Source organism: Gambusia affinis, linkage group LG09 (assembly GCF_019740435.1).
Source record: "Gambusia affinis linkage group LG09, SWU_Gaff_1.0, whole genome shotgun sequence".
Lineage (NCBI taxonomy): Eukaryota > Metazoa > Chordata > Actinopteri > Cyprinodontiformes > Poeciliidae > Gambusia > Gambusia affinis.
Window position 1 is genome coordinate 8,254,888 of NC_057876.1, and position 27,897 is coordinate 8,282,784.

At 38.6% G+C, this 27,897-nt stretch overlaps 1 protein-coding gene across 1 annotated transcript in view; it reads right to left on the bottom strand.

Moving 5' to 3' along the window:
• nlgn3a (neuroligin 3a) overlaps positions 1 to 27,385 on the bottom strand; it is a 186,031-nt gene extending 158,646 nt beyond the window's left edge. Inside the window, exons 1-2 of the mRNA XM_044127108.1 lie at positions 27,298 to 27,385; positions 18,188 to 18,603 (exon numbers count right to left, since the gene is read on the bottom strand). The gene's annotated coding sequence lies outside the window, so the exon portion shown is untranslated. The remainder of the gene's footprint in view (positions 1 to 18,187; positions 18,604 to 27,297) is intronic.
• Between the last annotated feature and the right edge of the window lie 512 nt (positions 27,386 to 27,897).

Below are 27,897 nucleotides of genomic sequence, written 5' to 3' on the forward strand. Positions count from 1 at the left end.
TTCTTCTTTTTAATCTTTTCACTGATACCACAGAGATAACAGAAACCGAGCTAAATTCAGTGACAATGACCTAACCAATAAGGCTATCATTTATGCGTTCTAATGCTTTAATACCCCATTGCCATGCCATTGCACACAGAGGAGAGAAGAGGTTGACCTGACATTACTGCTGACGCCTGAGCCCTAGACATTGCACTTAGATTGTCTCCTACAAGACATCATTCAAGCACAATATCCACAAGACACAAATGGTACCAAACATTTTTCAACATTACCTCTCTTTTGGGACGATAAAGCAAGGTGGCACTTCTTGAAATCAGTACAATTTCTATGCACATCATATTTGTATATTCAACACAGCTCTGCATTTAATGAACGAAAAGACGCCAAACAGATGGTCTGCATGCAAAATTCTGGATATGAATTAAAATCCCATTTGTGTACTTAAAGCGAAGCACATTAATGACTGCACACTTAGAAGTAGGCCACGTCCAAGTGCTGCGGGCAAATATGGCCTCAAGTTGTCTGTGCTTACGCGAAAGCTGCACACAACACACACACACACACACCCCGTCACGCCCGCACACACACACAGACACACACACTGCACAGCACCACCAAATCTCTTCTCCTATTCTGTGCCTGCTTTGCATCAAAGAAGCCTAGAGCAAACACTGAAGATAGGCTCTCATAGTTTAGACTGCACATCTGCTCTTCCAAACATTTGCAGCATTTCCCAATTATTTCCCATGTCCCTCTTTCCTCAGAGATTCACCAATAAATCAAACTGGACAAGCTTTAGCTTTATTTGGCCCTGACTGTTCACTTAGACCAATGTACTGCACGAAGCCTGTTTTACAGCACCAACATCTGTGTTAGTGAGGAAATTACTTGCTTTCAGGTCCAGCAGGGTGTTTCGTGAATAAGAAAAAGCACATAATTGTGAGAAGCTATTTTAAAGGGAAATCTTTATTTTTGACATGTCTGTGATTCACTCTGGGTGCAACAGATTGAAAGAGCTCAAGAGTCCAAGCAGAGAGCAGGAAGGACAGATGACATACAATTAAGCTGCTCTGTTCTGTTCTTTGGATCTCTCAACCTTCAAGGAAAATCTCCACCTTCTTTGTGAAAGTGACTGTATTTTTAGTCCAGTGCTAATAATGCTAGTGCTAATATTGCTATTGTTGTTAAAGCACATTGCAGCATTGCAGTGACAGCTCTCTCACATACATTGCACAAAGTTATCTTTGCTACCAGTGTGAATACAAATATAACAATTTTTCAAATCTATCAGGAAGATTGTTAGATCTACATCTGTTATCTTTAACATTTACTTTTGGTTATTTCAATATTATACATAAACTTAAGTACAAATACTGAATAAACATTCGTAAATTTAGAAGGGAAGGTTGCTTCTTACACAAAATGTTACGCATTTACCAATATGGTCTTTAAATAACACTAGGAGCATAACCAGCTGAAAGTGGCTGGTCATGCCTTAAGAGAAATGCTTTTCACTTATTGTCAAGTGCAGATTTAAAAAACAACAAAGCTTCTTTCATTTCCAAGTCATGGCCACTTTAATGCGACCAGGATTGCTCTCAAAAACACAAATGTATCTTTCTTGAGGTAAAGAAATATGCAGTCGGTATCTTTCAGGCCAGTTGATTAGCAACATGCAGCAAGAAATTGGAGAGAGGAGTTATGATCGCCACTATTTAGTGATTCTTACACCGACACTCCTGTCACTCCACCGACTTCTCTGAAGGTGAAGCCATTTTCCCACTGAACGAACTTTGAACCACAGGAGGGGCATGAGGGACCATAAGTTTTCGAAACCTCTGAAGACAGTCCAAGTTGAGTCAAAGCTTTACAGCGACACAAAAATACATAAATAAGAAACAGATCAGGAACCAGCCGTAAACGTTCTGACCGGATCATCTCAACTTCTGAACCAAGCAGACTGAAGGGAGAAAGGAGTCCCTCTCTTCCATCCGGATGCTATACGTTTACCCAGACTGAAAAGTCATTCCAGATAAGATTCTACTTCTTCAAATGAGATCTGAGGGCATATTATTTATTCATTTCACTGCTGACACCCATGCCATGCCCTAAACTGTAACACTTTAGAAAATATTCCTTCTGCGCCAGAGAAGCACAGATGCAAGTGAGACTAGCTGGGGTGCACAGTAGGAAGAGTTTTATGTTTGTTCTGCTAGGGGAGGGATGTAGAAGAGACAGAACAACGAGGCTATTGTTGTTTTCTCGCCGAGGAGCCTTGAAGCTTCCACAAGGAGCTAAGACAACAATGAAATTGCCTGCATGTCTGGAAAGAAATGCCATGTGATTACAAAACCTTCCTGCTGTTTTCATAAATGCTAAAAGCAAAACCCTTTATGCCAAGTTCGTCAGCTATTATCAATATTTACCCCTATGGTGAGCAGCAACTCTGACTTGAAGAAATACTGCATGTAGGTAAGGTTGTCTCTGTGCGTATGCGTGTGGGCGTCTTTTATGAGTAGGCGAAGAAAAAAAGGAGATATAAATCAAGACTGAATTTTCACTCAGCGGGAATGAAATCCAGCTTTGATTCAAAGCTCATATGCATGACATCAGAAAAACCCACATTTCTGCAAGGTTTTTGGGAACAAAAGCATTTGTTTTCGCAACTAATGCTCTTTTCCATCTCAATTCTAGACCTCTTTCACCACTTAATCCGTAAGTCCATAAGTCACTCTTTTTTCTGCTCCCCTCGGATTGACCCAAAAGAGCTTCCTGATGGCGAAGATTGTCCTCTGCCTCGAGGGGTCAGCATCCACAACTTGGCATGCAGCAACACTCTGGGAGGAAAATCCATATATACTAGATACAATGAGAAGATTTACCATGGAAGAGTGGACCCGCCTCCGTGTGGGATTAAGCGCTTAAGATCTAATGATGAGAGAGGCCCTGTTTTTATTTGTTTTCAAGCAGGCATTTCGCTCTTAATGGAATAGCGACTCCGCTCTGTCTCCTGAGGCTACAAATGCTCATCAAAAGACACGGCTTTGTCAAGAAATCCTTATCAACTCCTGTTGCCACATAGAACAAGGCACTTGCCGGACAAGTTAAAGAGTAAAGAGCAAACTATCAATGAGAGCAACAGCAAAAAAAAAAAAAAAAAAAAATCTAGGGTAAATCAAATTTACAATGTGATTGTAGCACATAAGGTTTATATTGCATCTTTTGCTGAGACAGCTCATGATTTAGAAAGCAAAGAACTCCAAGGTGGGATTTTTACTCTCTTCTTGTTTTTCTATCGATATCTGGCTGCGAGAAGATTTGAGGAACCAGGAATGCCAAGGGCTGAATGTCTCTGCCAGGGGTTGTGTGGGATGTGTAGATATATGGGTTAGGCCTTTGTTTTATGGCACCCTGCTTGTCTTAACTTTCTGTGTCTACAAGGGATTTAGAAAATTTGCTACTGTCTTTGGGTCTCTCTTTGCAACAGCAGCTTTGAGTCTGGCCTAAGCCAATCCTGGTGCCCCGAGATTACATAGAGCATCCGCCGTGAGCCTTTCACCACTATATCCACGCTCCAGTGTTTAGGACGATTCTTTATCTTTGACAGAATTTTGTTTTCGAGTTTCAGATGGAAATGGAAAACGTAAATTCACTCTCAAGTTCAGCAAAAACCAAAAAGCTTATTCTGCACTGAATTTTTGTTTCGTCGATGAGTTGAGTAAAAAGACCTTACCATGATGCAACTGTGTGTCTAAAAGCATCCAAATGCAGGAAATATAGGCCACTGAGATGCAAACACCAAAACTATGCCCAAGGAAGTATGTTGTATTTCCCGTGTCTTTTGTGATAAGGTTCCCTCATTTGTGCTTCTCTCAAAAAAAAAAAAAACATGGTGGAAAACAAAGGCAAAGATTTGGATTAGTAGGTCACTTCTATTGCTCTTTTTTTTTTTACAAACTCATCTGCTGTATAAATCACACGGGTATCATTAGAATCAACCCTGAGGAGTTTTCTGGTGTGCCGTATTAAGTGAGTGTGTGCCTTTGGATAAGCTGGCTTGTGACTTTCAAGCAGATGTTTTTTTTTTTTTTTTTTTCTTCAACATCCAATCAAATGAAGCATAATATATTATGCTCTGATGCCTTGTGGCCTGTAAAACCTCAACTTCATTTAAATAATTCATTCCAGACTTAGGAGATAGCTCGTCTTTGAGAGGAGGCTCAAAGAGATAAATTCAATATCTTGGTGGATTGTTATTCTTGAAAAGCAGCAGCAAATAACTCCATTCAACATCCCATTACTGAACACATTATTAGGTGCCAGGAAACCAAAAAGCTTCGACAATAAATGCTGATTGTCACTGTTTGCTTTGGAGTCAAGGGTTTGTCAGGGATTTTTTTTTAGGTTCACGGCAAAACTGAGTGAAACAGGTTTGGATTCAAAGAGGACGTGATTAAAGAGAATAAGAGATGAGAATGCCAGCAAATTCTGGGCTGTCAGAAAATGTTGAATCATTTAATAATCTTCAACATGACACGGAGATCTGCCTCAATGAAACATCACATAACGAATGGGGAATGGGGGTGAAGGCAAAGATCGGAAGCATTTGTCTTCTACTTGCATTTTGTGTGTTGGCTTTAAAACAATACAGTAAAGCTGTGGCTGTCCATACCGTGAATTAAACAAACTTGGCAGATTTATTTTATTTTTTTGTCTGGATGGCTTTCTTTAGCTCAGAGCTCACTTGTCAAAGGACTTATCCGTGCTTACCATTCTCCACCCCGTCCATTTTCCTCTTGTTTCTTTTCAATCTCATCTCTTCCTTCTGTCTTTCCTCTTATCCTTCATGATCCCCTCTCCACTTCAGCTGCACTCAGTGAACCATTTCTATCCAACAGTATCAATTCGCTCCCCCGCTCCAGGAACAGGAACTGCCCACCACTATTATGTCATTCAACACCTGTACTTAAATAGTGTTGAGATCCACAGAAGAGGCCTGGGGAGACGGGACCTCAACAAAACCTCCAACTCTGGAGTCTCCTCTTCTAAATCTAGTTTTCTGTTAACACCGTCGACACACAGTGCCTTGAACAAGTATTCGTACCACCTAAGCAATTCTACATTTTGTCGTCTAACACCCGACAAAAGATGTTATTGTCGGCAACATTTTGATCTCAAAGAGAAGGTTTTGCCTCAAGTCCAGCTAAATAAGGCTCAGTTGGGTTTTGACAGAAGAGAGATTACAATTTTTGGCAAAATGTCTATTAAAACAAATGTGTTTTTTGTTTTGTTTTGTTTTTTATTAAAAAAACCCTGTATTTTTATTTTTATTTAACATTTTCAATTGAATAAACATGCTAAACTTTTGTGAAAGAGATGATAAATACACTTTCCTCTGTAAAGTCTTGATATTTATAGACAAATATGTAAAAAAAAAACATTTTTAAAGTAATGACAAAAAATATGATAAAATACAGTACTGGTACTTTTAGTGTTAATGTGGAAATTTAGTGCAATTTCCCCATTAAAAACTATTACAATTTTCTTTTATTATTATTTGTATTTAAAAACATTAGTTGACCTACTGTCAAAGTTATTGCGGCCACAAGTGTGTGCTATCCATACAAGTGTGTGTTGGTTTTGATGGCTGCAAAACCAACACAGGGTAGCACAGAGTTATTAAGTGGAAAGAAACATTTTTCATTGTTTTATTTAATTTATTTTATTTAAGACAAAAAAGGTGGCCATTTGTATCAATCAATAGTTTGTTGAACCAATATGATACAGTTACACCTGCAAGTTTTCTGTTGCCTGTCGATAACAGTTTCACAAATTTAGAGGCTGAAATCTTCTATGGAAAATAGTTCAGGCCAGTCAAATTGTATAAAATGAATATGTGAACATCAAATTTCAAGTTATGGGCCAGATTCTTGTTTTTGTTTTGTTGTGGACTTGGACTAAACCATCATAACACATGTATATAATTGATGTAAACATTCAGCTCCTGCTGTATGTTTAGTATTCTTGATTAAAGTCTGTCCCAGTCAAATCTTCTGCATTAGCAGATATTCTTCCAGCATTGCCTTTTATAGGTTCAATCCATCTTTGTGAGCAGCATGATGCTTACTGCTTCACTGTGGTTGACGAGGTGCTGTGTTGGCCTCTGACTATAATATGACAAAATGTGAAATGTAGAAAGATCATAAACATGCTTGTGAGGCACTCAAAGTTTGACACACTAAAATGTCCTTATAAACCTATTTTTAAGATTCCCACTAATATCTTTTAGCCCACAAAAACTTAGTGGGTTTGAAAAGCACCCTAAACAGTCACAGCTTTATGCAGATAATATGTGATTAAAAGCTTTTGGGAAATATAATTTGTGTCATTTTAGCAAAACCAGACAAATCTCATCTGCTTAAAGGATCAGAAAAGCGCCTAAAGGACTTCTTTAGGCCTCTATGTTCCCCCGCATCGATAGTTCAATTAAATAATGATTTTAAAAAATGAAAGCCTAACCCAAAGCTCCTCCCTTCAACCTTACTTTTCAACTCAAAATTGGTGTCATAATGACCTAGAGCGACCACTTCATCAAGAGCTGCCATCTTCGGAGAGTAAGTCAAAAGGCTATTTCTGTAATGACCCAGATTTTCAGGTGAGTCTTGATCTGTGGCATTGTAATGAGCAGCAGCAAATCAAAGAGAGCACATCAAGTCAAATGTGCCATCTTTCCTTCCCAATTTTCACTACTTATTTTCTCTTCGGATTTCAATCAGATTTGAATAATCAATCAGGGTTTGTGCAAAAAGGATGCGTCCTGTCCTTTAAACTGAATTGCTACACCTAAGAAACAAAACCCCCTCACCTAATTTTCTCTCTTGGTGGTGTTGCCAGATAAATATCAAGTCAATTTCCTAGAGCCTGTTCTCAGAAAAAGATGTAGCATGATGATGGTATCACTGGAAGAAAGCTATAATAGTTTGAGATGGCTCCTTTTGGTAAGAATATGGGCACAGATGGGCCCTGAGCTTGATAAAGTAATTTCTCTCTTCTCAAAGTCTATCAGGAGGCTTTGCCAAGATGGCAAGAGATATAAATAACCAACAGTCAGGAGCAGGTCTACGTTTAAGCTCCAAAATAAATCGAAGACAGCCCTATTAGGAAGGGAGGGTTTACAATGTTGTAAAGGAAAGTCTTCGACTTTGAAAAATGTCAAAATTGTGTTCCTCCGAGTAGGTTTTGATTTATATGTTACTCATTAACTGTACACAGCCTTTGGTTTTAAAAAGAATAACGTTTCACAAGCATTCTTTAACACAAACGGGAACCTCATCTACTCCCTCTACAAGCTGTACGCACACAGAGAACAAGACAAAGAGCGCATGCAGGCAGAGAATAAAAAGCCTTATCTGATGCTCTCCAGGGTGTTGTAACTATAGCTGTGGGGTGAGTAAGAAAAGGGTGCCTTGCTCTGGAGCACTTCAGCTGTTCAGTGTTCATCATGCCCCGCCATTTCTCAGACACTCACATTTTTTCCTGCCGGGCTTGGAAACCAACCACCTCTGGTCACAAGACACCATTCCGGTCTCTGAGCTGAACCCACAACAGCGACCTTCTAAACAGTAGAAGACACAATGGCTGCAGAAACATTTAATCGCATTCATATTGAACTCAGGGCCCACTCAGAGTCTCCTGTAAGTGGGTGGAAAGACGGTTCATGTTCAGATATCAAGGACATTCCTCCAGATTTAGTCAGAAATTTAGAGAATATAATTCCCTGAGGTGGGAATTATATTTGTTTTACTGTCACAAACATTAGATTAGGATTTTTTTTTTTTAATTAATAACATTAAACCCTAAGTTATGTATTTTTTATTATTTCTACTTTACAAAATCGACATAAACTTCAGATTATAAAATTGCATAGCAGACTCTAGGGCTGTAACTATTCTTCGAATGATTACTAACATTTCTTGAGGTAAATTATTTGCCTGAAAGCTTTGTTAAATTATGGTTTATGTTACTATTAAGAGCACTGTGTTCATGCTGGGTGATTATTTGTGTTGTGCAACGCTCTTACTTCTGCCTATGAATTGTTGACAAATGCTAAATGCTAGCATAACATTTCCAATTTTCAAGTTCAGGAAGATTCTGTCTTCCAGCTGTAACAGGGAGGTTTTGCACAGAGTTGGAAATGGAAAGAAAACAAAAAAAAAAGAAAACTGTGCAAGGTGAAGGTGGTCACTATAAAACTGAGACACTTTCAGCAAGATTTTAAATCCAGACAGAAGAAAGTGTCTCTGGCCATTTATTAATTGCAAGTCAGGAAACAGTGACGCAAATGCTGCCAGCAGCAGCAGCTATGGGAGGGATGCAGTAAATGAGTGGCTATTGTGTTGGGTGCAAAGCATTAGCAAAGCATTTTAAGACAGAGAGCATTCAAGTTACATTAGAATAAAACATACATGTTTTAATATGAACTTCTTTCCTTCATGTCAAGGAGTTAGGTCGCCTACAGGAAACGTGTCCTTTGTCCATATTTTTAGGTTTCACTAATATGTCACAAAGGTGATGTTTGCAGTGCTCCAGTGCTGTAGTTAGGCTTAATAAAACCTTAATAATACCAAAAATAGTTTGGTTTTTTTAACATCCAGCCAGTTAGCTTAAAGTAAAAGTTCCTTTGCATTATTTACAAGTTACCTTGAGAATACATTTAACAGAGATTTAGTTTAAAAAGTAAAAAAAAAAAAAAAAAAAAAAAAAAAAAATCCCTAAAATAACTGATTTTTGTTCTCTAAGTATGTAAAAGCCAAAGCAGAAGAACAGAAGGGTTATCTGCTGGCCAACTAGCTGCATCCGAAAAAAAAGTTTCTGTATGCGGTAATAAATGTACGCATGGGAGAAAAAGGAAGGATCTCTATTAATCTGTGGCATTACCACCGTCATTCCACGCTCTCCATCACCAGCAGCATGTGCTCTGTGAGATCTAAAATATTTAAATCTGTAATCTGTCAGCATTATGCGACGAACACATGCCTGCAAGTCTGGTGTCCTATCCGTCATTTTGCCTTCCACTTTGCATGGCCCCACATCCATCACCAGGACCCGACATGGCCTTTTGTCGTTCCGGCTGGGAGAGACTTAGAAGGCCAGCGTCTGGGATTTCTCAACAGCAGAACAGACATGAAAGCCGGACCCAAGAGAAAAATTAAGGCAAATGGGTGAAATTGAAAAACAAGGAGAAGAGAGAAAAGGAAGCAAGCTGCGGCAGTGTGGAGAAGCTTTTAATTGTTTCCCCGGTGAATTTGACCCAGTGACTAGAGGAGTGCTCCCTTGTTCTTCTGTTATGGGATAAACCAGAACTCAGTATTGACCAGATGGCACAGATTCATATTTTTTGCAGAATGTAGCCTTAAAAGTGGACCCTCGGTGTTGTGTCAGCTAACGCATGGCTGCATTAGCGTCTTACAAACAGACCCTCTTCCACCTTTATTACTCACACTGTTTTATCCTCCCAAAACTCTGACTTAAAAATCAAGACTGAATAAATGAAATGGGATTAAAGCCTGAACGACAGTGACCCATATATAAATATTAGGCTGATGGAAAACACTCCAACGTAGCCCATTTAGCCAGCTCCATGTCATGTCTTCATACGACAGGCTTTTACTAAGCTCCTTAAGAGTCTGCCCCAGGGGATCTATGGTAGGCTGAAGGTACTGACTCAGGCCTTATCTGCACTAATTTACCCCATGAATTAGACGGCCCCTTGTCTCCGTGTCCTGCCAGACCCACACAATAATCACTCCATGTTAAGAAAAGGGGAGAGAGAGAGGCTTTGCGATCGCTTAGAGGGATAAGAAGCCGGAGGGAATATGACAAGAGGAAGGCAAACTGTGCCACATTAGCCTCACCTGGCTAGTAACCCTCATGCCTGGAATTAAAACCTGTTGACTCCCTGTCACCTTTCAGAGTGGATTAAGTAAAACAAAAAAAAAAGGCAATTTGAATCATCCGGATTAACAAGTAATTTTTGAAAACAAACATGCAGAGCTTCACCTAGCTCTGTTTCTTTAGAAAGGGTGAACTGCTAAAGTTGTTCAATAACAGATTTGACTCCAATATCAGTTGACAAAAAAAACCCATAAGGGTTAAATAAGCTGGCAAGTCTCATGCAGATGTTTTTAAGGCTCATTCATTTAAGTGAAATCCGTGAGATCTTGTTTGTGTTTGTAACCTTGTGTTAAAATTTTTAGGGTTTTAGTTCGGCTGCACCACGACATTCCTTTTAAGGATCAACAGTTTACTCTCGGGCATAATAGCTGATAATAAAGGGCTCACTGTCAACGGTCCTTTCAAAAGAAAAAAAAAAAAGAAGGATAAAAATTTTGACAATTTTTCACCATTGATTCGGCACAATTTTCCCCTTTCTTGTGGCCTCAGAGTAATAAACTCCTTGTAGAATAAACACAATTTTCTCCAAATAAGCCAATTTTTGTATTTCTTTCTCTGCTCATTGTTTAACAAATGCCAAATATAAAACATTGTTACTCATACACTTACACCTCCCCCTCCCTTGAGGGGAATTATGAATCAATATCTAACAAATTGCGATACATTAAACTAAGCACTCCAGAGCACCAAAGTAGAAAATCTATAAAGGAAACAGTTTTCCTTATTCTTATAGTTGTTAAAAATGCTTATTACACAAAGCATCCAAACACACACACACAAAAAAAATGATTCCACTAGTCTTGGGGTTTGGAATGAAACACAAGGGAAACAGCATTTGGTTAGATTGCGCAGCAGAAACATGAAATGTTACAATTTCCTTTTCAGCTCCAGCTGACCACGCGAGGATGTGATCGACGGATGTGCCCATTCCTCAACAAACCAAGAGTTCCCCAACCCTTACAGGGACATTTGCTATAAAAGTACAGTGGCAGAAAGAGACTGTATTGATCGCTGCAGCTTGCAGTCTGCATGTGTGGAGTGACCCACTGAGCCAAGACTTGGATCTCCCTCAGAGAGCCGCACTCACAGCAGACCGGAGAAAATGTTGGTCTCTTAAAACGGCGATTAAAGCAAAGTGCTAAAATTTAAGAAGGACGGAGAAATTTATACACCCTCACCGAGAAGATCTTCAGCAGATGGAGGATGAATTTAGGGAAGGTTTGTTGATGAATAAGCTGAGTCAGATATTAAATGAACTGATTTAATTAGAACGTTAATGTAGCTTTCTGAAACCTTGTTTGCGCTTTATTGGAGAAGAGGGTGTCCTTCAGAAACTACTGCGTGGACAAAAATACCAGTCGCTGATTAAAGCAATAGACAGCAGTGAATGTCAGAGCGACATCTGAAAAGCAGTGTGTGATGAAATCACACTTATGAGAAACTCAAATCCGCTTACTAAGATGGAATTTTTCTCCACAATCTGACCAACTTTCTGTACAAAATTTTATTTCTAAATGACTGGGAGAAAGTCCAACTTTGTTTAAAAAAAAAAGAAGAAGAATTAAACAAACTGCAACCCAGTTTGCTGTGCTGTTATGAGTATTTATTATTGTTTATATTAAAAACAGGGTACTTTGCCTCTGAACTGTTGAAATCTTTATAAATGAACCATATTATTAGATAATATTTAAATGGCAAAAATATGAGTTGCGCTGTATTATAAACATATACTTTAACTGAAGGTTATATAGTTTTGTGGTTGAGTAAACATTAAAAATAATTAAGATTTTAACACTGAACAAGTTTATTTTTTTTTTCGTCCACTGTCAGACATTGCTGGCTGGAATTTCCGGGTGAACTATAAATTCTTGTTTTAGATTGTTGCTTGTTTTGTAAAGCTATTTTTTTTAAGCTCCGTGTCATTCCTCCCACATCATGTTGCATTTTGTCAGGAAACTTTGCCCCTCCAAATCAAAACAGAGGAAAACAGAATATTACCTTCTAAATGTAGAAGAGTATGGTGGTAAATCCATGTATTTTCAACTGAATCACAGTGATTAAGTATGCTAAATGACCTCTACTTGTAGCGTACTTAACAAATCCAGAGGAATCCAGAGCATTGTAGACTATATTCAGTAATTCACCCATTAACACACACACTCTCATGTGATTAGCTACATTGTAGCTACAGCTGCCGTGGGGCAGACTGGCAGAAGGCGACGCTGCCGTGCCATCAGTGCCACCAGGCCCTCTGACCACCAAAAGGAAGCAAGTGGGTGAAGGGTCTTGCCCAAGGACACAATGACTGAGATGCACAGAGTGGAGGCTCCAACTGGCAACCCACTGGTTACAGGATAAAGTCCAATGTCCATTGCCCCTAAATATGTTTAAACCAAACTAAACCTTAAGCACCGGTGAAACAAAAAGGTGAACGAAGGCAACCAACCAAGCCATGTGGACTTTGTTGTCTGTACATAATTCAGCACCTCACAAATGCATCACTGAGGCTTTAAGGCACTTTGAATAAATCCGAAACGAACCAGCAGCGTTTAATGCCCAGGTCCTGGTAGCCTTAAGTGTCTCATGAGCACACAGTCACAGCAACACCAAAGTGCAACCATTTCTTTAAGTAAAGCAGGGCAAACATAAACAAACATGCACACATTGCCTCAGTGAATTGATTCTTGCACCAGAGGAAATGGTCTTTTCTTTGTTCTGAGGATGACATGAATGAATGAGCTCGGCTTTATCACAAACTAAGCATATGTAAGCCTACAGGACAGCTTTGCCTCAGAGAGTCTGTGGTTTCGTGAACTGCCTTCCTGTTGATGTTTCTCTCTGTGTGATTTATTTTCATGTCATTTTTTACTTTTTTATTTTCTAAAGTGGTGCTATCAAAAGTAGCCCCTCACTGCGGCTGCGTGTCTGGCTACATCTCTGATTTGAACCCAGCGTGCTCCGGCTGTGTGTTATTGAGTGTAAATAGCCTAATTAATAAATAATTAATAAGTGGATAACTTCTGGCAGACACTGAGCGGAGACATACTGTGTGACATCTGCTTTGTAGTTAGAAAGGCGATGTCCAAAAGAATCTTGTTTACTAAGCAGACATTGGTCTTTGGCAGACAAACCTGTTAGTCAGGGGAGATGTTTTTGGGCCATGAACAATGTAATATCGCTGTTAAATATGTTATGTGCAGCAGGCTTGAGGCATTTCTTTGTGCCGGAGGCCAAAATCACTTTGTTAGTCACACAAAGATCCCTCCATCTTTTCAACAGTTTAAACAGTTATGTCTGATACATTATTAATAATGGCACCAGAGAGGAGTTCCTCTGTGTTTTTCAAGAAATTTTGTCACAATAGGTGTGATCCGATGATGACAGAGGCACATCCTCATGGGCAAATATGAAGAGACAAGTTGATCCCTCCTGCATTAGTCATGGCACAGCCACGTCTTGTGAAGGACAAGTGAGGTGTTCGGCTTGACTGTGCATTAAGTTTCATTTAATTTTCACTTGCAACTTTGCCTTTTAATCACCATGAATTTGCATGACCAAAGTATTAAAAAATGCGTGGGACAGATGCACACACATTTACTGTCCGAGGCTTAATCTCAGACTGAAAAATGTAGAAAATGCTTAACTTTAACTTGAGTAAATGTATTGAGAGGGAAAAATCAGACGTTAAGAAATAAGGTCAGTGGCACAAATATTGGTTGCTCAAAGAACCTACTGAAAATAAATTAACTTGAAGCAATTTAAATGGGTTATTTTATTTTATTTTATTTTTTATTTTTAAAGCTGATCAGAGGGTGGAGGGATGTGTAATTATGATTATTTTGTTTCCTTGAGATCAACAGAAACTATCTACATGTCTGAAATGTTTTGAAGTGACACAGAGAAAAATCATTCTCTCTTCTTCTAGAGCAAAATCTGAATGTGTTGAATTTGCTAAACTCTTCTCTTAAACGCTTTAACTGGAACTGTGGAAAAAAATTTTTACAACAAACTTTTTGACAACAAACACTCCAGGTAGTATAAAACAAATGAGAGACATCAAGAAAAAGCAGTTCACACCCACTGGTAAAGATTTGGAGCGAATCCGTGACGCTCTGGGTCTGTTTTGCTTCCTAAAACCATTTAGAGCTAAAAGAAAAAGTTATTGCAAACTCATTCAAAAAACACAGTAAACAAAATATTTTAAATGGAAATCCACTGGCTTCTGTCAGAAAACTATAATACTCCAAAACATTTGGGCTAATCAACATACAAACGGTTCACCAGACACAAAATCAATCATTATTCCTGACCCTCTCTGTCCCCAGATCTCACTCATATAGAAAACTGCAAAATGAGCTGAAGATCAAAGAGAACAAGATTATTCCGAATGGTCCAAACAGATTGGGTGAAAAAAAAACTGAGATTATTCTCTTTGTATGCTTCAACATTTGGACATTTCATAAAGGACTAGGCCCTCTGTGCAAATAGGAGCTGTACAAAATATTCCCAGAAGAGTTAACTGACACTGATGATTTTATTTTTAAAAAGTCGTTTTCTCTTGACATTTATTAAGATGGAATTTTTCTTGACTAGATCTGTATAGGATTATGCTTCTTCAATAAAAGAATAATATACTGTCAGGATTTTTACACATTTTTACCAGTGGTGCCAACAAATGAGCCCCTCTCCGAAAAGCCCAATGCCTTTGCTGCCAGGTTGTGAGAGTTCAACGATGGCAAATAGAGATAAAACCAGTCAAAGCTGAAAAGAGGATGGCAAAGAGGAAGGCTTGGGAAAACAAAAAAAGTGCAGTTTCCAGGGGAGTAATCTGGTGAAATGCTTGAAATCCCCGTATTGAACCAAACAATTCTGATTTGCACTATTACCACAAATCCCAGTAACTATGTCATCATGATTCACCTTAGATATGGGTGAGGTAACTCAATATCTCTGCAGCAATAATGGGAATCAAGATTTTGCTGCTTGTGTTTTCTGTTGTCAGAGGTCCCTCTTCTACCGTTATGGTGTAGCGATATTAATAGATATCCAAGAGAGCTCCGAATCACCTCAATTTTAATTGCTAATGTGAAAGGCAGACTTTCCCTTCTTAATAAATCTCTGGCTTTGCAACCATTTAAAAAAGCCCAATTTGATGTTTAAAAACGGAGAGAAATAGAATTTTTAAGAAGCCCCCAATCACCTTTCCTTTCATAAGGATGATGGGCGGGGCTCCTTTGGTCTACAAAACGACTATCCATTTTCTTCATAAGCGGAAATATTTCTACAGTCGTATCGTTACTTTCTGTAAGCATGTGAAAAACACTTGCTCTCATTCATCTAGCTGACCAGGAGTGTGCAGCAATATGTTGGGATGGGGCAACATTGTATTAAGACCTTAACATGCCTTGGCTTAGACCTTGCCGACAAGCCTGTGCCCCATGTCAACTCAGATACCGCGATGAATTCCTCTCCAGCCTCACATGGGGCGATAATATGTTGAGTTGTACACCATCTTCAAAAGAGAAGAGAAAAAAGAAAAAAAAAAACTAATGGGAAAGAATGAGCTCATTTCTGTCAAGGATGTCAATGCAATGCATGTGTCATGTCCCCTGAGAGACACATTTGACAAAGGGGGAAAACAGATCATTTTTCCAAACTTTCTTTTAAAAAAATGAGTATCGTTGCTGTTTTTCTTTTTCTGCCTTCAACAGATGTGTGTTTGGCGCCACTCCTTTGAATGGGAGAAGTGTTGTGTCTGTCTGTATAGACGCAATAATCTGGTCTGTATCAAATCTCATGGAGAGTCCTGGTGGACCTTTTGGTGATGCACAGAAAAGAACTTTATCTGGAATCTCATTTAATGCACTGTAAACCACAGACATTATATGAAGGACTGAGAAATTTTTTTTAAACCTTGAGCATACCTTGATCCTTGTACCTGGCCAACGCTCACTCACTGCTCCTTTACTCTTTTAAAGTTAATCATGAAAACAGTGCTATGACGACCTCTGCAGCTACAGGAATAGGTTGTGATTAGACATACTTTCAGAAGGTCAGAGAAAACCGTTTGGGAAATTATTCATCTCATACTCCTGCTTCTTCGAGGCAACACATCTAGCACAATAAAGAATATTAGAAAGCACAAATAATGTGTGCAGTCGCTCTCATATGTGCACCGGCGGTCCTCTGCATGTACGCAGGATGACACAAGCTTGCGCACCTCGGCCTGTTTCTGGATTAGGGAGCAACAACGTGTGCATGCTGAAAGAGAAAGTAAAGGCAGAGAACAAGTGGCCTCTCTGGCCAAAAACCAGTGAGTGGCACTCATCCATGTTAGGTTGAGCCAAGGTGTGCCCAGGTGTATTCCCTTGAGGTCAGGAAGAAGCCTTGCTGACCTTTGCAGCAGACAAAGAGTCTCTTTCCTTGGGCAGCCCAGAGACTCACATGGGTAAACAACAGACTCTATGCCTCCCTCACTTTGACATGAATATCTGCGTCTCCGGGAGGAGCGTGTTAACGCCTGCCTGTGATCACGCACCGACCACATCACGATGGCCCCGGCCTTTCCGGTGTAATCTGGCTACAGCAAATGAACACGTTCGGCGAGCTGCGCTCCCTGTAATTACTCTCCCACAGCTCCGACTGAAAGCTCAGTTTTTCGTTGTAAATTAAGCGGCGCGTGATTGTTCCACAGCTCAAGTACATCCAAGAACAAAAAAATAAATAAATAAAATTCACAAAAAGAGTGAAAAGTGGATATTAAAACAGCAGGGGGACCTGAAATAGCAGGACTGGAATACAAATACAGAGGGGCAAAAAAAAAAAAAAAAAGAAGGGAGAATTAGCAAGCATCTACAGCAGCAGCATACATAATTCCTCACATGATATGGTGGAGAAGCATACAATATAAATGAACACATTTTGCTTGCAAACAACAACAACAACAAAAAAAATAGAATCCTCATGCAAGATCCAGCACTGGCTTTTAAATATATGCATGAGGATCTAGGAATTCCATATGTGTGTGTGTGTTATCATCCCCAATTAAGAGCCTCTTTCATCAAGAGAGTGCTGTGCAAGGCGAATAAAAGGCTGGATTATTTCCTAAATGCTCAGGCTTCAGGGACACTTTGCTTATTCAACTTATCACCATGACAACTCTTGTATGACATTTTTCACTTCCTCTTCTTCCCTCTTTGGAATTCAACTCTCAGACAGTTAATTATCCCTTTTTTTGCCACCAAGTACAATCAGACCACTTATTTCTAAGCGTGTATCGTGTCTCCAGGAATATCACACTTTCAGGCACACGCACACCCCTACCCACCATATACGAGGCCTGCATTGATTAACAGACTCTTCTTCAGAGCAATTTGTGAAGCATTTCAAAGAATCTAAAAGATGAGAACAGAACAAGTTAAATGACCAGTTTAGTTGGCCAAACAGATGGAATAAGTTCTGAGATATTACTGGATTTCAGGTCAAATATCACATGTATCCATTATAAAGCTCTAAGTGACTCCAGGTTAGACCACTTGGGATGGATATTTAGCGTCCCCCAAATAAGTTAGATGTGAAAACCTATTTGGGGGACCCATATATATATATAATTAATTGGGACTTCCATGCGTAAAATTAAAATTGTGCCAGACTGGAGATCTCCTTACTAGTGTTTCCCAAACCGAATCCCAAAAATAAGTCATAATTTCATCCATTTGTTTCAAATTCCTCAAGTCTATTCTATTTTTTTTTTTCGTTTTTTTTTTTTTTTCTTCCAGCCAGAGCAGTGACAGAAAGCCTGCGCGTCATTGCTCCATCACACGCACAAGATGTCTTTATGCCTAAGTAACAAGTGCCCTGCACATTTATACCACAGAATGTTAAATTTACCGCAGCGAGCTGTGAATCGTCGGAAGCAGCAAACGCACGTCTGGGCCAAAAATATGCATCAGCATCCTAATTCTTGTTTCGAACATTAAAAAAAAAGTCTAAAAAATGAAAATAAATAATAATTTAAAAAAATCCCAAGCGTATAGACGGTGTGTATGCTCTGGCTGCAGGGCAGGTTCTACGTGGCGTTACGATATACAACTCTTCTGTCTCATAGAAGGGAAAAAAAAATAAAAAATAGAAAGTCGTATATCTAAATGCGAGTGCCAGTTTCCCTGCATCCTCCTGAATCGCTCAGCTCAGCACACAGACAGCCCCAAGTATCTTTAAAATGACTCACCTGTGTTGCCGAGGTGAAAATCTCCCCATGTCTTTCTTAGAATAATACAGATAGTAATAATAATAAAAAAAAAGCCGGGACTGTGTTTGACCGTCTCGGGATCTTCACTTGCAGTTGTCGTCAGTGTACTCCAAATATCCTTGTATTCTGCACAAAGCTTATGTTTTTAGGGAATAACCTTCCTGCGAAGCGATCATTGTCCTCTCTCTGCTCTCACGCTAATGGATTCCCACGCCATTAAGGCAATGTTCTTATTTTATTTCAATTTTTTTGTTGTTGTTGTTTTACTCCAGCGGGAAGCTCCCCTTCAAGTCCTGGTGCGTTTTGACGCTTTCGCCTTGACTCTTCTCAGGCTCAACGCGAGCACCGCGGGATCGCGCCGCGCATTCCCGAGCGGACGTGTGCGGGAGCGCCAACTGGAGACGGAGAAAGAGAGTTACTAGGTAACCAAGGGCACTCGCATCATACATGAAAAGGAGCGGACGATTTATGCCACCCAGCTATCCTCTACCCATCTGCTCCGTCTCCTTTGACGACTCGTCAAATACAACCTTGTTTTATTACGCCAAAGGGTCACTCTTTAGTGTCTCCCGCGAATGACCCAATCCTCAGCGGAAGCAATGTTTAAAATGAAGATTAAATTCTGATGGGGTATTTACAAAGATGACAGTTATGGTCGAGAAGGAGGCTTGTTTTTATTGGGCCACAGAAAATTAATGAATGAATAGGGAGAGAGTCCTGAGCGGCGACTCAGAATCCTAATAAGTGTAACGATAAATTCTGTGCCTCATCTGATCTCACTATAATAAATAACGTTTAAGAGATGGTGACAAAGTTTCCAAACTGAAATACAGTGCCTTTAAAACGTATGAACTTTCTCAGATTTTATCACATTATAACCACAAAGCTCAGCATTTTATTTTTGATAATATGACGGTCAAAAGTGTGACGTGTGTTCGTATTCAGCCCGGTTTACACTGTTAACATCCAAGTCAACCAGCTTCAGAAGTCACCTAATTTAGTAGATAGAGTTTCCTATGTTTACTTCAATTTCAGTATGAATTCAGCTTTTCTGTCAAGGCTTCAGAGGTTTGTAAGAAAACAAACACCATCATGAAAAGTAAGGAACACACTGGACAGGGCAGGAATAAAGTTGTGGTGGAAATGTTTGACCATAAAACAACCATGCAGCCTCGGGACAACAGCACTGTTAAGTGAAAATGCCATCCTGAGCAGTGAGCCATTTAGCTAAATTCAAAAACACCACTGTTTGTATGCTTTACGTTTGCTATGTTTGTTGAGTTTTTAATATCCTGGTCTTGTAAGTATTTTGGTTTTCATTCAAACCGAAATATGCCCTATATGTCATAGATCACCATGACTTTGCTTGTTTATTCCTTAGTTTGTTTTGATGAAATTTTATAATTCGTTATGTAAAATTGGCTCTTTAGGCATTTTGATAACCATATAATGTTATTCCCCCATCAGAAACGTACAAAGACTTCTGCTTTGATTCTTTAACCTATGTTTAAGAAATCCTTGAAATTTCTGTGGCAGGTATTTGGGGGTGATTGCTCCTTCAAGGCGCCTCCCATTTCTCCTTGGAGCTGCAGTGTCCAGCTGACCTTTCACCTCACAGAGCACACATTGCTTCCCCACTCAGCTCCTCTAGACTAGCGGCAGCAGCAATTATCAAACACCTGGTGGAACTGCACATCTGCTCAGTTTATACAAACTACTTCATAGTCCAAAGCCACGAGAACAGTTGTAAACGGCATAATGGACGAACATTGTTGTGATGACATGCTGAAGGCAGAGAGACAAGAAATCGCAGGAGTTTATTTTTTTTTAAAAGAGAGAAGCCAATTGAAGTCAAATGTACGGAAGAGGTTTAGGGCCACCGAAAAAAAAAAAAAAAAGAATTCTGACTTTAAAGTCAGAATTCTTTTTTTTTTTTTTCAAAGGCAACTCTGTTGCCTTTGAAAGGCAACAGAGTTACTTGATTGTGCGATAAAATGGCACAATGTACCTGGAAAATACTGCCTCTTTAATTTATTGTAATTAGGTATGTGCTTTAATCTATCTGATGCACAAAAATCAGTTCAGGCATGTGTTTTAGACTGTCTCATTAAAATGCTGAAATAACACAAACAACTTTTTTTTTTTCATGTACTTAGTCTACTAAGCCTCAGTCTATTTATCAGGATGCTATTTTACACAAAATGCTGATCCTTAAGTGCAGTTTTGAACAGCTTTAATGCATCTTTTAAGCTATTAAAACCATTAAAATATACATATCACCATGCCTGTTGTAAATGGAGTCAAGCAGAGAAAGATTCAGTATTTACAGCAGATTTTTCCAAATATTTTATTCTTAGTCCCACTCACTTAAAGCCAATATAGTGTTCTGGAACAAAAAAAACAAAAAAACAAAAAAAAAACAACATACATACAACAGGTTATGCCATGCCTGGCTGGAGAGATCCTGTAATTATAGAACAGCAAAGGGTGGACGCCACAGTGGCTTTTTTTGCTTTTGACATTCAAATCAAACAGCAATCATACATATAATAGAGGCAGAAAAACTGATGTCGGCCATGGTGCCATGCCACGCTGTTGTTAGACATCAGAAAATGATAGCAGTGAAAGGGGTGTCTGTGGTGGTCTCACTCTTAGTGAGCTGCACCACTGTGACGTGAAGTGTGTACTAAGCTTTACAAGTCCAGTCATCACAAGGGCAAGGATTTTTTTTTTCCACTCTCCTAAGGGATATCAACCCAGTGACAAACAGAAGAATGCTTACCCAGAGGCAACTGGAGGAGGTTCTTCAAAACTGGGAGTAATCTTATGTAGAGGGAGTCAGTAAGAGGATCACAATCACCAAAAATGTCACAAATTGCCTCTTAAAGGATCTTTTGTATGTCATCTCAGCAGTGTTACTATCGATTTGAAAGTTATTAGAATTAGTTCTAGACTGGGAAGGTAACTAAAGGCAACACACTGAAAAGAATAAGGGAAGGTAGATGGCTATGAAAGAACAAAATATTGGACAGCAAAGCTCAAACCTGTCAAGTATGGTACAGTCAAGACAGGGATACAAAAAGGAAGAGACAAATAAATACGACAGGTCAGCAGGATGGAAGAGTCAGCAGAATAGTGAAAAGGACAAGTGCCATCCTGATGAACAGGGCTGTATATCAATAAAGAGTCATTTAAACTAGAAGAAAGAAGTCCTCAGTGTTAACAGTGGTGTTTTATTGCTTACGCAGCTACAATTGAGTCTTCTGAAAGTGACCGCACCACTGACACCGGAAAGAAAAAAAAAAAACAAACATTATCAAAGTCGGAATCTTAAATTGAGTCGAATTAGTATTTCTGTGACACACATATAAATAGAAATTTATATAAGAAGATACTCTCTTCTTTTGATATTGTTAATACAGATTAACGGGGTGATTTGATCTCAGCAGAGATCACTGTAATGAACATTTGTGACATTTAGAAAGTTTAACTTAACTGTGATACAGTTCTTTGATGAAAATTGTTATTGCTGTGCTAAGACTCAATGTACAAATTGCTTTTTTTTCTGTCTTGCCCAGACAGGGATGTGGGAAAATAAAAAGAGCTGGCTCACAGTTGGTGTTTGATATGATTTATTTTACTTTTTATTTTCAATACAGTTATAGAGCTGAATTCGTTGGGCTACATTTCATAGACAATTGTGAAATGTTCATGTGTCTGAAACTTGACGCAGAGTTGAAGAAAATAACTTGTTAACTATTCTCATGTGGAGTTGTTGTCTCTTTAGTTATATTTTTCCATAAAAACATGTTCACTTGGAAAAAGACATTAACCACAATTTAACAGCTGGCATTTTTTTAAGACGACAAAGCTGTGAACGTAAGTCCCTGAAAAACAATTAATATTGTATCCATTTTGTTTCTTTTCTGATGAGTATGAGAGTGAGATTGTGGCTAGCGTTTAAATTGTACCTCTGGTCTTAAAATAGCCTGATATCTTAACTATAATGTGGATAATTTGAGCAGCAGAGCAGAGAAGAACACTAATTTGGTAGGCAGATTGAAACTCGCCCACAGCGTAATTGCACCACCCTACATAAAAACATGATTAGTCTAATTGCCACACTTTTAACCAACTTGAGTATCTTCTTATGTGGCTAAAACATTCTTGCTGGTTTTCAGTCTGCATGGTTTCATTTACTAATTCTTGTGTTTCTCTGTATCTCATTAAATGATCAGGGCATAACAAGTCCGTTGGCTTATGAAACTCATTTTGTCATGATAAACTTGCACTGTGCTCTGCTGTGACTTTGCATGAGATCATTGTCAGCAATGAAGCGATCTCTAACAAGGAAACAGTGAAAAAGTAAAGTAGCGCTCTGTGGTCAGCTCTCTGTCGTTTGCCAGAAGCTCGTTTTATTGTGGGAGTGGGTCTGTTCCTCTGACGTTTATTAACTTGCTGTTGATGAATTATCACAGAAAGCAAAGGGATTGCAAGGCTTCGCTTGACAGCACCCACAAACTCTTTGTTTCACTTTGATATGTGAACAGATTCTTTGCCCCACGTGAGAATCTTAATTGAATGGCATATTGGCAGCCAGCAGGCATTCGCTTATTCGAAACCCAGGTTAAGGATCTTTTAGATTAATTTTGTAATATTAAAATAAATATTTAGATTGATGACAAATTACATATTATATTGATTTATATTTCTGCTTACATTTTTCAATACAAAGTTCTAGACAATTGATGATTTGAGATCACACTTGTGTTATTTATTATTATTATTAATTATTATTATTATTTGTAGGCCTGTAGGCACTATATGCAAACCTAGCAATAAAGGTTATCATTGTACACACTGCCTGTGCCTGGATCTTGTTATGCCTGTGGCTTTAATGAAAAAAATAAAACATTTAAACCATTTATCTTCATCGTCACTTTTCTGTGCGTGTCCACGGCAAGGCCCTCTCTCCACCTCCCTGACATTTATATGAACTGTTAATAATGATACATTGGCCCGAGTGGCAAATGACTCAATTTTCACACACGTGGATATTGTGAAACAATTCTTTGTTTTTAAAGTGGACTTGCACATCTGATGAATTTCACTTTTCACTTGGAAGCCCCAATTTAAGAAATCTAATAAAGCTATTACAACCAATGTCCATTATAAAGTCATTGTCACAAGTGGCCAAAACTGAGTAAGGTGAAAATCCTTGCTTCAAGAAGTCAATGGATCGGGTAAAAGGATTATGTTCCAGTGCAGTCAGGTGCATTTAAATGTTGATTTTTTTTTTTTGTTAAATATGGCACGACATTGAATTTGGTAGTTGTGAGATGTAGAGAGGATAGCGTGAAGATGGAAAGTACTAAAAGGAGATGCATTTGCACTATTATATACACTCCTAATGGTGAAACAAGTGATCATGACCCAGTCATACATCTTTGAGACTTCTACTGAGACACTGTCTATTGTTTAGCCTAAAGTCTGCATGCAAAATGGATGCACAGTGCAGGGCTTTTCCAGATGGCCACAGTCCATAGAAAAATATCAGTGCTTTGATCAAAGATGAGGCTGAAATTACCTGATTAGACTCACGCACCAAAATAAGCCATGCACAGCGCAAATAACCCCACTGTGGGACATGTTACTGGAAACAAGAATTCATGCCCCAATGATTTGTTCAAGAACATGGAGGAATATTTTGAGTCCTGTACTAAGCTCTGGGGAAAAAAAAATGTATCTTGGTGCTTGACATTCATGTGCAATGTTATTTGATAGAGTTGAGTAAAGAAAAATTCAGGACTTAAGAATCCTTGCCGGAAACATGTGTATGTGTGTTATGGCAGGGATTTTAACATATTAACTTCAATTAATTAATTATTAAGATTTAAATGCATTAAGATATGTAATGCAATTAATATTTTTTGAAACATACAGAAGTCCCGAGTTCAACTTCCCTTCAACTTTGAGGACCCCTCAGCGCCCCCTAGTGCTCCACTAGGAGGTTGCGGCCTCCGCTTTAAAAAAGAAAACGCTGTTGTACGCCATTGCTCAGGAAATGGTGGACAATTGGGTTTGATTTGACTGCACAGTTTTCCAATGAAATGCAGAACATGTCACATCTGTATTGTACACTTAAGCTGAAAAATGTTTTGAGATGTTTACAAGTTAAATTACACAATACACAATAAACAAATAGCAAAGAGTCCCTGGTCCTCTTAATTTGTCCATGTAAACAAATTCTTATGCCAGCTACTCAGGTTCTATATTCAGAAAGGAATATTGATAAATAGATAAATAAATAATCAGCTAACCACAGTAAAAGAAATACCTTCATATCTAGCAATATTTTTGCGTCTAGGGTTAGTTTTTGATCATTAATCTTAAGTATTTCTGCTCATCCCTACTGCTGTAAAGCCAAATATCTTGCTGAAAATGGCAGTTTTTATGTTGGCAAATTACTTCCCATGCACACCAATTTTGCTGCCAACATCGCAAATTAACAATAAATACTATTCAATAACATGCTCAATGCAGTTGGTACATATAGACATATGCAGAATTTTATTTTAACACTTCTTACACACCTAATTGAATCCAATTAGTAGGTGTGTCCAAACTTTTGGTCTGTACTGTATATTATTAATAAAACACAGGTATAAATACGGACGCAAACAAACAGGAAAAAATTGAAAAAAAAAAATCGGTTACATTAAAACGAATGTGACTCAGGCTTTTTTTTCCAAGCTGACATCATTTATTTTACCTCAACCTACTACAGATTAATTAAGATCCTCTGTTTTCCCTCATTTGTTTACGCTCGGATGAGCTGAGTGCTTCTGTCAGTTCTGTCGGCAACAGATGTCCAGTGCAAAGAATTACACTGTCCTCATATGGGTGCCGCGAAATAATTCCTGCTTCATTTTGAGTGATTAGCAGCTTTTTTTTTTTCCCCTCCCCTCTTTGCTTGTAATTGCAGGATTATTCCAAAGACTTGTATGTCTGTCATCGCTTGATTAACTTTCAAAGCACCTTTTGTGTTATTCACCCTCTGGTTTGAAGATTAAAAAATTTGAGTGAGCAGGGCAGATGTTGCCTGACATAAATTAATGCAATATTGCATCCAATACTGAGCATATGATAACCTTGTATTTCACTAATAGGGCTTTTAGTTTATCGTCTTTGTATTTTAACTCCAGGGGACATCAGACAGCCAGAACACGCAGACAGACAGAATCTCATTTTATTTTATTTCTTTCTCAACATCTGAATACCCCAGGATATTCAGATGTTGTATATCCTGCATCGTTCAAGCAAGGATTAAATATTAGTGGAAGTAATGAAAAATTGTGATTTCCTCATTTGAGGCTACAGGGGAGTTTATATATGCAAAATTAATGATAATAATAATTTTGCAGACCTTTACAGTAGCGCTACACTACATCATAGCTGGTCTCAAAGTTTAAGTACAGATCTCATCTTCATACCTCTGTATACAATTCGTTCAGTTTCGTCATTTCTCACCGTAAACATCAATTTCCAGCGAGAGTCTGACTACTCTTTTTGTCTCTGAACACATTTATGGTATTTTGAGACCTTCTCCACTTGTCGTGATTGGATCTCAGGTAGAGGCTGATTACAAAGTAGTCTCAAAAATCAGCAGATCTCACTGGGATGCCAATAGTCGAGCAAATAAAGAGTTTTAATCAAGCGGCTGAAGCATGTTACTAATACCAATGTTTACATCAGGCACAGTTTTTGCTGGCTTTAGTGTTTACCGCCACACGGTATTTATTAGCTCATGCGCTTTTCTGTATGGTATTCTTAAAGGTATTATCAAGCAAAAGGGTTAGTCACAGCATGTGTCACTGCCCAGGGTGAGAGAAGGATTTGCGGATATTTTCTTGCCAAGTGCCTGGGGCTAAGCTGATCTTTTCCTCGCGCAAGTCCAACAGAAAGCTCAATCTGACATGGAAAATCTATTGTACACAGATGATTGTACTGTTCCAATCATCATACTTCTCATGTGTGGTTTCTGGGAAACAAAGTAGTTCAGGGAACAAAAGGTTGTGAAAATCGGTAATGTTTGGATGTTGCAGCCGACATGTTTTTCAAGTCATCATCAATGGATGTCGGCTATGAACCCCCCCCCAATTTCGCTGTTTGCTATTAGTCTGTTTATCCTAAAGTGATACTTGACTAAACTGTGCAATAGGCAAAAAGCAGCTAGACAAGAGCGTGGCTCTCATACTCAGATTTCCATATTTATTGCTTGAAATCCTGCAGGGAGTTCAACTGAATGCCAATCGTAGAGCTGACTCACTAATGCAAGTATGTATCTGCAGTCTGAGCGCTGCTACAGATCCCGTACTGTAGAGTACATGATTGATTCAAACCTACATTTAAAGCTCAGCATTATAGTACACAGTAAGTAAGCTCACTGAAACTACGAAAGAGTTCACCATCTTCCATTTTGTTGTATGGCATAAGGCCCACAGCAATTAGAAACTAGACTGAACCATTTCAAAATGTAGAGGGTGTTTTTTATGACGTAGTCTATGGAAAATGTAAAAAAAAGTTACATTTTTGTAACTTAGTTCAAGTTTCAATTGGTAAGATAAAAGGATGGAATTCAAGTTATAGATGTTTCTGAGTGATCTTTTCAGTCTGTGACAGAGCAGAACTCACTTTGTGGTGGGTAATAATAACACAGCAAGTTAATAACTGAGCATCTCTTAGTATAGCATCTCTTAGCTTCTTCAAACTTTAAAAAGACGTTTTAAGTCTTTAGCATACTTATTTTAATAGTAAAGTTTAAAGCTTCTCTTCCTTTGCAGGCCTTTAATTTGCTGGTCATAAACTGCTTGAGACCTACCCTGGGCAAACACACAGGCGGTTCTCTGTCAATGTGAGCGAAGTCCCAGGTTTTTGCTTCACTGAATAACCCCACCTGCATTGGCTTTAAGGGCTTTAACCAGGGGATCAATATAATCTTAGTGCATATAGGTTGGTTTCTAACCAGATAAAGAGCTTTACAAACTTTTTTTCAGCTTTCAAGTTATACGTTTCACTGCATGATTTACCTCAGTGTGTTTTGGACTTATGATTTATCTCCATAAGAGCAGCAAACGGGGATGAAGAAGATGAAGGCGGTTACAGACAGTCCTGTTGCTCTGCCCACACGCATCACACACAGGCGTAGAGAACCAAGTGGCCAGGGTTGCACTAAAACAAAATCAAGCTTCTGAAAAATCAATTAATTGTATTAATTCAAATTAATTTAAAAAAACAACAACAACAAAAAAATATATCTTTTCCACCCTCCTACATGATGCAGATGAGATTCTCCTGGTTTTAATAAGTTCTTCATTGTGAATTTTTCTCAGGAAAACAAAATCTGTCATAATTATATGGGTCACTTTCCTCTGTGAAGTCTGACCTTTTCAAAAATTTTATTCACAGCTTTAGTTTATGCAATATTGAAAAAAGGGAATAAATTTAAGAGCGATGCAAAATAATAATAATAAAAAAGAATACACAGCACAATGTGTTGCCTTTGAAGCTGCAGATCCAGTATGTGCTATGTCCATATGTTGTATCCACTGTCCCACATACGCTGTTGAGCAAAGTCTTTCGGATGCAGTGTTATAGACTGTGGTGTGAACTGCAAGTCAATTATAATG